At 39.9% G+C, this 9,538-nt stretch overlaps 2 pseudogenes; both read right to left on the reverse strand.

Moving 5' to 3' along the window:
• Window positions 1–1,503: 1,503 nt before the first annotated feature.
• On the reverse strand, window positions 1,504–2,424 carry LOC112606229 (annotated as a pseudogene).
• A 6,022-nt stretch (window positions 2,425–8,446) lies between these two features.
• Window positions 8,447–9,058, reverse strand: LOC112612429 (annotated as a pseudogene).
• Window positions 9,059–9,538: the final 480 nt, after the last annotated feature.

The raw sequence follows: 9,538 nt of genomic DNA on the forward strand, positions 1-9,538 counted from the left end.
TATTTTATCTTGCCATGTAACAACATATTCACAGATTCTAGAGATTAGGGCATAAACCTGTCTAGGAGAGGCATTATTTTGCCTGCCACAATGGGGAACTGGAGACTTATGAGGTGTCAAATTATCAACTCACAGATGAGAGGTTATAAGGTGGAAAATACACCTTAACAGTGAAGGAGTCAGACTATCCCCACCTGAACCCACTGGTAGATCTTAACATCTCTAGTGGCGGAACATCAAACATGGCATGCATTCTAATGTTATGTAATATAAATAACATTGCCTGTGAAATATTCTTACCAAGAAAGCTTGACATACTTTAAACAACCTTTTGGGACTTACAGTTTACCAGAAATACAGGGAATAGTAGAAAAAGTTAAGTGATACCATGAAGAAACAATCAGACAAATCCTGAAGATGGGTCGTTCTAGCGGAAAGCTGCCTCTGTTTCCTTAGTAAATCACTGGCATTAAAAAAAAAAAAACCAGTTGGGGGCCGGGCGTGGTGGCTCACACCTGTAATCCCAGCACTTTGGGAGGCCGAGGTGGGGGGATCACGAGGCCAAGAGCTCGAGACCATCCTGGCCAACGTGGTGAAACCCCGTCTCTACCAAAAATGTGAAAAACAGCTGGGCCTGGTAGCGTGCGCCTGTAGTCCCAGCTACTCGGGAGGCTGAGGCAGGAGAATGGCGTGAACCCGGGAGGCGGAGCTTGCAATGAGCTGAGATCCGGCCATTGCACTCCAGACTGGGCGACAGAGCAAGACTCCGTCTCAAAAAAAAAAAAAAAAAGTTGAGGACTGTTCCAGATGAAATGATACTGATTCCTCCAGGAGCCGACCCTGATACATGGATCCGAGTTTATTTGGGAGGTACTAGAGATACCAGTAGAGAAGCGAGGCAGTGAAACAGAAAAAGAAGAGAGTCCACGATGGGTTTGTTGTTGAGCTGGCCGCCACAATGAGCAGCCGGACCTCAATCCCACGAGAAACTCACAGTGACACAAAACACCAGATTCACAAAAGGCAAAGCCACCTAAGTTTTATACACTGACTCACAAAAGTAATTTGTAGAGAACTGGTCCTTGGGGGTGTTAATTTGGCGCTTTGGGCCTGTGGTAAGCAGGGAAAGCTGTCTTTTACCAGTGGTGTACCTCAGATATTTCACACCTGTGGGGCATTGCAATTTAAGTCCCTTTCTCTATATGAAAAACTAGGTTCATAAATTATTATGAAATAAAATGAAAATAGTGGGAAAAATTACATAAATAGAAATGCAGACAGTGACAGTTCTTTTGTTGAACTCTATAAGTATGACATTATAAAATAATACTAAATAAAAATTACAAGATCAAAAGGGAAAACATAAACACTTTAAAGATAATTAAAGCCTTACATTACATTAAAGTCTTATATTTCACTTTTTTTTTCTTTAAAAGGAGTGAGTTGTGTACAGAGGGGTTAAATGCTTTTTAGACAAGAAAAAAAACCTGCACTAGAATCAACTTATTCATCATCATCTTCTTCACCTTCATCTTCCTCCTCCTCCTGATCCTCTTCATCTTCCTCCCCTTCCTTCTTCCTCTTGCTCTTTTCAGCCTTGGTGACTCCCTTTTATTGCTGCATCAGGCTTTCCTTTAGTTCAATATGCAGCAAGATCCTTTTTGTATTTTTCCTTCAGCCTCGCAGCCTTCTTTTCGTAAGGCTGCTTGTCATCTGCAGCAGTGCTATTCCACATGTCTCCCAGTTTCTTTGCAACATCACCAATGGACAGGCCAAGATGTTCTTTGATTTGGGGGCGACACTCAGAGCAGAACACGAAACAGGCTGCAGGAGGCCTCTTGGGTGCATTGGACTTGAACTTCTTTTTTGTCTCCCCTTTAGGGGGGATATAGATTTTCATTTCTCTTTCATAATGGGCCTTGTTTGCCTTTGCTGTATCTTCAAATTTTCCTTTCTCTTTAGCAGACATGGTCTTCCACCTCGCTGAGCACTTTTTTAAAATTTCTTCTGAGACAGAGTCTCTCTGTCGTCCAGGGTGGAACCCAGTGGTGAGGTCTTGGCTCACTCACTGCAGCCTCTGCCTCCTGGGTTCAAGTGATTCTCTTGCCTCAGCCTCCCGAGGAGCTAGGATTACAGACAACTGCCACCAAGACTGGCTAATATTTGGATTTTTAGTAGAGACAGGGTTCTACCATGTTGACCAGGCTAGTCTTGAACTGCTGACATCAAGTGATCTGCCTGCCTCGGCCTCCCAAAGTGCTGGGATTACAGGCGTGAGCCACCGCACCTGGCCTCTCTCTGAGCATTTCTTAGAAAACTCTCAGAAGTTGACTGAAGCTTCTTATGCTCCTTCTCACAAGTTTGCACAGGAAATGCATATGATAATATTTTGCCTCTAGGCTTCTTAGGATCTCCTTTGCCCATGTTTAGTTATTTTTTCCTCAGCGAGGCACAGAGTCACCCAGCGTCCATCTGGCTCCCACTTGCCCTGGCGCTGTGTCTATGGAGCTCAATGTACTGTAACAGCTGTGAGAGCAGGCCTCCTCACTCTCTCCACTCTGTGAAAAGTTTCTTTTACATGAAGCAACCCATATATAAAGGGTTTGTCAAAAATTCCCAAAAACCAATTTCACAAGTTCCAAATATGATAATACTGTACATTACTTTGTTTTAGGGGGATGAGTTCTAGTGGATTTCAGTGGTCTCCAGAGTTGAAAATTGCCACTAGGCCGGGCACGGTGGCTCACACCTGTAATCCCAGCACTTTGGGAGGCCGAGGTGGGTGGATCATGAGGTCAGGAGATCGAGACCAGCCTGGCTAACGCGGTGAAACCCCATCTCTACTAAAAATACAAAAAATTAGCCAGGCGTGGTGGCGGGCGCCTGTAGTCCCAGCTACTCGGGAGGCTGAGGCAGGAGAATGGCGTGAATCCGGGAGGCGGAGCTTGCAGTGAGCCCTCCAGCCCTCCAGCCTGGGCGACAGAGAGAGACTCCGTCTCAAAAAAAAAAAAAGAAAAAAAAAAGAAAATTGCCACTAGAGAATTTTCACAATTCAACACAAAAACAAATGAACAAACAAACAAACCCTCCATTTTATTTTGAAAATCAGATAATATGGCTGAATGATAGCAAATATTGACATTATTTGAGTCATTGCTTTAAAATGAGTATACAGCTCTTGGTAGAAATGATCAAGTCATTCAAGCATAATCTTTTTATTTATTCTGGCATCTTTTGTCATTTCTCCTGGGATTCTTCTTCAAAGTTTGATTCTTTTTTCCATGTAAATATTCATTCTTTTTGTGTGGCATAGCCAAAAGTCTTCTCCACATTTTTTTATGTGCCAGACTTCAAGACTGAGATTTACTATACATTACTCAAGGCTAATTCTGGCTCTTCACAAAAATTTTTGTCTTATTTTAAGAAATGACCATAACCACCTCAACTTTCAGCAGTCACCAACCTGATAAGTCAGCAGCCATCAGTACTGAAGCAAGACCCTCCACCAGCAAAAAAATTATGACTCGATGAAGGCTTAGCTGATCACCAGCGTTTTTTAGCAATAAAGTATTTTCAATTAAGGTATGTACATTATTGCCTTCGATATAATGCTAGTGCATACTTAATAGACTACGGTATAGTATAAACATAACTTTTATACACACTGAGAAACCAAAATTTGTGTGACTTGCTTTATTATGAATTCACTTTATTGCAGTCATCTGAAACTGAATCCACAATATCTTGAAGGTATGATATGACTGTATTTCGAAAGTCAACATTAACCTAACATCACAACTAAAAGAACTAGAGAGCCAAGAGCAAACAAATCCCAAAGCTGGCAGAAGACAGGAAATAACCAAAATCAGGGCTGAAATGAAAGACATTGAGACACAAAAAATCATTCAAAAGATCAACAAACCCTGAAGCTGATCTTTTGAAAAAAATTAATAAAATAGACCACTAACTAGACTAATAAAGAAGAAAGAGAGAAGATTCAAATAAACACAATTGGAAACAACAAAGGGGATATTAACACTGACCCCACAGAAATACAAGCAACTGCCAGGATAGTACAAAAATCTCTATGCACATAAACTAGAAAATCTAGGAGAAATTGGTGAATTCCTAGACACATATACTCTACCAAGACTGAAGCAGGAAGAAATTGAATCCCTGCACAGACCGATAATGAGCTCTGAAATTGTCAGTAATAGCTTACCAACCAAAAAAAGCCCAAGACCAGATGGATTCACAGCCGAATGCTACCTCATGTACAAAGAAGAGCTGGTACCATTCCTGCTGAAACTATCACAAAAAATTGAGGAGGAGAGAATCCTCCCTAACTCATTCTGTGAGTTCAGCATCATCCTGATAGTAAAACCTGGTAGAGACATGAAAACAAAAAACAAAACAAAACAAAACAAAAATACCCACTTTAGGCCAGTAATATCCTTGGTGAACATTGATGCAAAAGTCCTCAACAAAATACTGGCAAACTGAATCCAATAGCACATCAAGAAGCTTATCTGCCACAATCAAATAGGCTTCATCTCTGGGATGCAAGTTTGGTTCAACATACACAAATCAAAAAATGTGATTCATCACATAAACACGAGTAAAAACAAAAACCACATGATTATCTCAATAGATGCAGAAAATGCTTTCAATAAAATTCAACACCCCTTCATGTTAAAAACTCTCAATAAACTCGATATTGAAGGAATATATCTCAAAATAATGAGAGCCATCTATGACAAACCCACAGCCAACATCATACTGAATGGGCAAAAGCTGGAAGCATTTCCCTTGAAAATCAGCACAAGGCAAGGATGCCCTCTCTCACCACTCCTGTTCAACATAGTATTGGAAGTCCTGGGCTGGGCAGTCAGGCAAGAGGAAGAAATAAAGGGCATCCAACTAAGAAGAGAAGAAGTCAAACTATCCCTGTTTGCAGACAACATAATCCTATATCTAGAAAACCCCATAGTCTCAGTCCAAAAGCTCCTTAAGCTGATAAACAACTTCAGCAAAGTCTCACAATACAAAATCAATGTGCAAAAATCACTAACATTCCTATACATCAATAACAGCCAAACCGAGAGCCAAATTAGGAACACAATCCCATTCACAATTGCCATGAAAAATTATAAAATACCTAGGAATACAGCTAACCAGGGAGGTGAACAATCTTTACAAAGAGAACTATAAAACACTGCTCAAAAAAATTAGAGATGACACAAACAAATGGAAAAACATTCCATGCTCACAAATAGAAAGAATAAATATCATTAAAATGGCCATACTGCCCAAAGCAATTCATACATTCAATGCTATTCCTATTAAACTATCATTGATATTTTTCACATAACTCGAAAAACACTATTTTAAAATTCATATGGAACCATAAAAAAAAAAAAACCTGAAGAGCTAAGACAAACAAACTCCACTCAAACTATACTACAGGGCTACAGTAATCAAAGCAACACAGCACTGGTACAAAAACAGACACATAGAGTAATGGAATAGAACCGAGAGCCTAGAAATAAGGCCACACAGCTACAACTATCTGATCTTCAACAAAGCTGACAAAAATAAGCAATGGGGAAAGGATTCCCTGTTCAATGAATGGTGCTGGGATAACTGTCTACCAATATGCAGAAAATTGAGATTGGACCCCTTCCTTATACCATATGCAAAAATTAACTCAAGATGAATTAAAGACTTAAATGGAAAACTTAAAACTATAAAATCCCTGGAAGACAACCTAGGTAATACCATTCTGGAGTTAGATTTCATGATGAAGACACCAAAAGCAATTGCAACAAAAGCAAAAATTGACAAATGGGATCTATTTATATTAACAAGCTTCTGGACAGCAAAGGAAACGATCAACGGAGTGAACAGACAACCTATAAAATGGGAGAAAATTTTTATAAGCTATGCATCTGACAAAGGTATAATATCGACAATAATGCAATCCACAATAATGCTATCCACAATAGCATCTATCAGGAACTTAACCAAATTTACAAATAACAACAAACAACCCCATTAAAGTGGGCAAACGACATGAACACTTTTCAAAAGAAGACATACATGTGGCCAACAATCATATGAAAAAAAGTTCAACATCACTGATCATTAGAGAAATGCAAATCAAAACCACAGTGAGAGGCCATCTCACAACAGTCAGAATGGCCATTATTAAAAAGTCAAAAAACAACAGATGCTGGCATGGTTGTGGAGAAAAGGGAACACATTTACATGTTGATGGGAGCGTAAATTAGTTCATTGTGGAAGACAGTGTAGCAATTCCTCAAAAACCTAAAGACAGAAATACCATTCGACCCAGCAATCCCATTACTGGGTATATACCCAAAAGAATATAAGTCATTCTATCGTAAAGACATGCATGCATGCGTAGGTTCATTGCAACACTATTCACAATAGCAAATACATGGAATCAACCTAAATGCCCATCAACAGAAGACTGCACAAAGAAAATGTGGTTCATATATGCCATGGAATACTATGCAGCCATAAAAAGAATGAAATCATGTCCTTTGCAGGAACATAGATGGAGCTGGAGGCCATTATCCTTAGCAAACTAACTCAGGAACAGAAAACCAAATACCGCATGTTCTCACTTATAAGTAGGAGCTAAATGATGAGACCACATGGACACAAAGAGGGAAACAACAAACACTGGGGCTTACCAGAGGGTAGAGGTTGGGAGGAGGGAGAGGAGCAGAAAAAATAACTATTGGGTAGTAGACTGAGTACCTGGGTGATGAAATAATCTGTACATCAAACCCCTGTGCCACGAGTTTACCTGTATAAAAAACCTGCATCCCTGAACTTAAAAGTTAAATAAAAAAATAAAAATAAATTATCCTTACTGTGCACACAGCTTAATTTGCCTGGTATAGTCTGTTTCACTGTTATAACTACATTTGGCAGCAGATTTTATAGATGAGGAGAGATTGAAAAGAATGGATAATGTTAGACGCAACAAAAATTTTTTATTGTAAATTGACAATTTATAATTGCATAAATTTACGGGTTACAAAGTGATGTCATAAATTGTGGATACAATGTAGAATAATTAAATCAAGCTAGTTAACATACCCAATACTTCAAATTTCAAATACATTTTTTTTTTTTTTTTTTTTTTTTGAGATGGAGTTTCACTCCTGTTGCCCAGGCGGGAGTGTAATGGTAAGATCTCAGCTTACCACAACCTCCGCCTCCTGGGTTCAAGCGATTCTCCCACCTCAGCCTCCTGAGTAGCTGGGATTACAGGCATTCACCATCACGCCCAGCTAATTTTGTGTTTTTAGTAGAGACACGGTTTCTCCATGTTGGCCAGGCTGGTCTCGAACTCATGACCTCAGGTGATCCTCCCGTCTTGGCCTCCCAAAGTGCTGTGATTACAGGCGTAAGCCACCATGCCCGGCAGTTCAAATACATTTCTGTGATGAGAACATCAATTTTGAAATGCATAATACTCCACTGTTAAGTATATGCACCACTCAAAAAAAGTATAACAGAAGTGTACAACAGAACTCCAAAAAAGTATAAAACATATTTTTCCTGTCTGAGATTTTGCACCCTTTGACCACCATTAATTTTTTTTTTTTTTTTTTTTTTTTTTTTTTGAGACAGTCTCACTCTGTCACCTAGGCTGGAATGCAGTGGCGCAATCCCGGCCCACCACAACCTCCACCTCCTGGGTTCAAGTGACTCTTCTGCCTCAGCCTCCCCAGCAGCCAGGACCACAGGCACGCAGCACCACACCCGGCCAACTTTTTCTGTATTTTTATTAGAGATGGGGTTTTGCCATGTTGCCTAGGCTGGTCTCAAACTCCTGACCTCAGGTGGTCTGCCCACCTCGGCCTCCCAAAGTGCTGGGACCACAGGTGCAAACCACTGTCCCTGGCCTAAAATTTTTATGAGACAAATATCAATTTCAAAACAGCATCAAAAAGTGAGCAGGCCAGGTACGATGGCCACGCCTGCAATCCCAGCACCCTAGGAGGCCAAGGAATATTTTTCTGTACTAAAAATACAAAAATATTTGTCTCTACTAAAAAATACCAAAAAAAGAAAAGAAAAGAAAAGAAAAAAAAAGCCTGCTGGGCATGGTGGCGCATGCCTGCAACCCCAGTCACTCGGGAGGCTGAGGCAGGAGAACTGCCCAAACCGGGGAGGCAGAGGGTGCAGCGAGCCAAGATCACGCCACTGTACCCCAGCCTGGGCAACAAGAGCGAAACTTCATCTCAAAAAAAAAAAAAAAAAAAGAGTGAGCATATTTAACCATCCTCAGCTCATAATAGAGCTAATAGGTCAACAGAATAAAAATTCATGCTATTGCATGTGTAATGAACTGGCAACAAGAGAAAGTTGGTGGAAGGAAAGGCAGAGGAACTGTGTCTTGTAAGAATTAGAATCGAGGGGCTCCATAATCAACTGGCATCCATTCAATGTTGTATCTATGGTTAGAAACACACATGATAGGAACTCCAGGAATCTTACAGATTCTTCTTTTAAGGTCCCAGTCAACTGTGGCCATAATGTGACACTTATGCTGAGTTACTTCTGTACTAAGCAGTCATCTGCATAGGTTCCTTTGTGTGTACATGGTAATAGTTGAAATCTTGGATCCCTGGTGATCCTTAAAGCCACTTGATACTTCTGCCCCAATTTCTCAGTTTCAGCCATTACACAATCAGTTATACAAGGGATACACTTGGCATACAGACAATCCATCACTGACTGCACTAAGTCCAGTTTGGCTTTTATGGAAAAGTTGATAAAGTTGGTATCAACGAGGATGTGGTAAGGTGGGCCGAGCTGTGTATTATATTGGAAAAATAAGCAGGAAGGGCGTTGGGGAACTCCTCTTTCCCCAACAAGAAGAATCCCCAATCCCAATGGGATTCTTCTTTTCTTTCTTTTTAGATTTTAATCTATCCTTTTCTTTAAGCCTCTGACCTCTGAGACTAAGCATTCGCCTCATGTTTGCATATTTCCTTGTTTTGTTTTGCTTCCCCATGGTCACATCACACTTTTGTTTCTTCCGTAATCACCAACAAAATGAATTTTTTTTAACAAAGTTTTAACAAATGTCACACATTAAAAACACTTCTGAAAGTGTGAATACCATAAAGATTCAGAAAATGATTATACAAGAGACAAGTAAAGATTTGGGATTAACAGCTTCCAGTTTTACGTGAACTGCACTGTGCATACCAAACAAAAATATTGTGCCTCAGAATTCACACTTTGTTTTACTGTTTTAAATTTTTAACACAAATAAAATCTCTAAGAGGGCACATAAAGTAACAGATTTAAATAACTCAGGTTCTGATTCTTCACCTTCAACTCACTAAACTATCATTTATTTCATATCTACCATTTAAATACCATTTAAATAGGAATATGTAGTACAACAGAGGTTGGAGGAACAGACTACACCCTAAGCAAGCACCCACAGTTCCAAACCTTTATAAACTTACTCTTGAAATAAATGTGG

The sequence above is a fragment of the Theropithecus gelada genome, chromosome 1 (genome assembly GCF_003255815.1).
Source record: "Theropithecus gelada isolate Dixy chromosome 1, Tgel_1.0, whole genome shotgun sequence".
Lineage (NCBI taxonomy): Eukaryota > Metazoa > Chordata > Mammalia > Primates > Cercopithecidae > Theropithecus > Theropithecus gelada.